The sequence below is a fragment of the Petromyzon marinus genome, chromosome 2 (assembly GCF_048934315.1).
Source record: "Petromyzon marinus isolate PM22_M1 ecotype Great Lakes invasive population chromosome 2, UKy_Petmar_22M1.pri1.0, whole genome shotgun sequence".
In the NCBI taxonomy this organism is placed as follows: domain Eukaryota; kingdom Metazoa; phylum Chordata; class Hyperoartia; order Petromyzontiformes; family Petromyzontidae; genus Petromyzon; species Petromyzon marinus.
The window spans coordinates 5308678-5312125 of NC_133668.1; positions in this window are offsets into that span (position 1 = coordinate 5308678).

Genomic DNA, 3448 nt, shown 5'->3' on the forward strand with positions numbered 1-3448 from the left:
TCCTTCGGAAAAAAAATCGGACGCGAGAGGGGATTTCTAGACAACAAAACGCACGATTGTGACCATAGGCTTCAGTCCTCCCGTCATGCCTTACATTTCACGTGACCACACCAAAGACAAAGATCCCCCTTATAGCCTGGAACAGACTGTTGGAGCAAGTGCTGTTAGCGAGCACCTATGAAGGCCGGCACGGCACACGAGGGGGTGGATGGCCAGCACCACGCCCCTTTGTCTCCCCAGTGGCGATGTTTATGCACCACACCAGGTACTTTTTTGGGGGGATGAGTCGACCTAGGGGAGGCCCAGGACCGGTTTAGATATTCGTCACTGGTGTTGGCCATGAGCAGGAATCGAACCCGGGTCCCTGCCGGGTTTGTAGCACAGCGCCCTAACCGTTACACGACCGCCCCCCACCCCTCCAACACCATGCCGTGTGCATCACACACGTGCAGTTATTGCTGCTTGTATTGACTCAAGTGTACGTGGCTTTTGCTGGGCCGCTGCCTTGCACTCGAAACAGAACGTAATTTAGCCCGATCCAGGGTCCTGAATCTCTTTACAGAATGAGAATCTTTATTTCATCCTGGAGAAATCCGATGAGCTACGAAGCTCTTTTACACAGATGTCCACTTGGCATTTACAGCCCTGGAGGTGCAGGTCTGTCCACGTTGTCGCAGTTTAAATGCCACTGTGTGCTGTGGCTTTTCAAGCAGGGGGTCACGCAGAGGTGGACTGGGGAGCTCAGGAGGCCGAGACCCCCGGATTCACACCTGGGTTACAGCACTGATGATGGTCTCAGCGTGGTCACCAAAGACTGAGCGATAATGCCATCTTATTTCATGTAGGTTTTTCATTTTTCACACTCAGTCTGGCTTGTCTGCAGCTCTGGAGGAATGTCGTGTTGCAAGCACTTCTATAGCGGCGCATGTGGGTTTTTGCATCACCGATTGAGAATGAGGCAATCGAAGGGACCTCAAGTAGTTACGTGATGTCAACTTTTCCAGAGCACATTCTCTTAACACGGGGTACTTTCGACTCTCTGCTCGCATTGCATACGGAAATGTCTTCACAACACACTTGGAATCATCATTATCATCAGCTGTGAGCTATCAATTGCTGGATGAAGGCCTACCCGGTCGTTGCCATCCCTCACGGTCCAGCGATGTAATAATCCACCAAGCACCTCCACATGAGCCAATTTACAAGAGGGCTGTAATCCGGGACAAATATATGCGTATTTTTTAAATCAGTACGTGCGCTGAAAGTCCGGCCAAACATTCCGACCACGAGGTGCTCTGTCGACAGAGGTTTCGGACTAAACATCTGTCAGCAGTCTTCTTTCGTACGGCCAATGTAGATGCAGAGCAGCAAGTACACTTTCACAACTGACGTGGTCAAGCCACGACAAACCGCGTCAGGAGTAGCGGAGGACATCATCGCTGTGATGTTCCCTTCGTATTTGCGGATTGGGGCATTGTATCGTCATGTGTTGTGCGGTCTGTTCTGGATGACCACAGTCACAGACTGGAGCGTTTTTATGCATCCGGTAATCGCATCTGCCATGGTTTGTGCGGGTGTGGTTTTGGGTGGACCATGAGCTTCGTGGATGATCAAACGCCAGCGATCTGCTGTGTTGGGTCTTTTACAAGATGTTTATTTGTGAGCTATTTTTAACTCCATTCAGCTCGCCAAACTTCGTTGGGGTTGAACTCGCTTTGTTGAGAAGGTTAAGCGCACGGGTCCAAAAGGGGCTCGCGTGACTTCAAGCGATGCCGAGGGATAGTTATTGAGGTCCTGATGAATGGAATGGTGACTGTCAACAGTGCCAGGCCGCACACGGGGGGGGGGGGGGGGAGGGTGAACCCAGGAATCACGTGGCCTCCCACGCTCACGCGGGCGCTGACCCCACCCCAGAAGGAGGAACCACACGGGCAGCACCGGGTCAACGACGCGAAAGGCTTCAGCTAACAGTTGTGGAACTTATCTGACCGGCTAAGGCCCACCGAGCTATACAGCTCTTTCATAATAAAGGTTCTTGGGTTAGATCGCGTTTATTTATAAATGTGTCGCAACCCTCCACCACCCGACACGGCCAATCAGCAAAAAAAGGTGTCACGTTGACAAAAAGACAAATAATTCACTACTTCAGCCCACCGGTGTGTTGAAGAGCTAATCCACATTTACAGTTTGAGTACGACGTTTCGCTGGTAAATACTTCCAGCATCATCGGGCAATTCGCCAGAATGGTAAAGCCCTCGCTTGCTCCCGGTTTTATATAGAGCAGCAGGGTGACGTCATCACTTAACTCATCAGGTGCAGTGATTAGAGGCGGAGGGGGGGGTGTAATGGAAGCGTATTATTAAATAATACACATTACATTTTGATTTAAAGAATTACTAATCTACAACTCATTACTAATCATAACCAATGACTGATTACTAATCGATTATATAATTACATTACACCCCCCCCCCCTCCGCCTCTAATCACTGCACCTGATGAGTTAAGTGATGACGTCACCCTGCTGCCCTATATAAAACCGGGAGCAAGCGAGGGCTTTACCATTCTGGCGAATTGCCCGATGATGCTGGAAGTATTTACCAGCGAAACGTCGTACTCAAACTGTAAATGTGGATTAGCTCTTCAACACACCGGTGGGCTGAAGTAGTGAATTATTTGTCTTTGTCAACGTGACACTTTTTGCTGATTGGCCGTGTCGGGTGGTGGAGGGTTGCGACACATTTATAAATAAACGCGATCTAACCCAAGAACCTTTATTATGAATAATATTGGTCGCGAAAGCCTACGTGTTAAACTATACAGCTCTTTGTTTTCAGAAACGACCTGGCTATCACAAATGATAGCTCAATGAAGTGGCGTATCACGTGGAAATTGATCGCAGTCAAAAACTCTAATGCAGGTTTCTAAATGTGGAGGGAAAAACCGGAGGACATGGATAAAAATCCACGCAATCACGTAGAGACGCAAACTCAAAATATACAGCAGGTGTCAGGGTCGGGATCGAACCCACACGCTGCGAACACGGCTGTGGCCAAGGAGGGGGCGGGTCAGGATGGACCTGAGGATGTATTTAACTTCTCACGTTAAAAAAAGGACATAGGTGGCTGAGAAGGTAGAGGAATAAGCTGGCACGCTCGAGATCCTGGGTGATTGCACCAACAAAAAACTGGAATATAGCCAAATCCTGCACTTGTTGTGGCAAAATTCCAGCTCAGATAAAAACAAAATTAGGGTTTGACTGTCACGCAATGAACATTAATCTCATGTAGGCAGTGCGGGTGGGAAAGGGCTGAACTGTATCATGATTGTTGATTATCCAGAAGTCGGCAAGAAACTGACGGGACAGTGCCAGGGTCATAGCGCGTCATTCGCTACCGGAAGTTCAATTTGTGGGAAGTTAACAATGCAAGAGAATCTCAAGATGCTG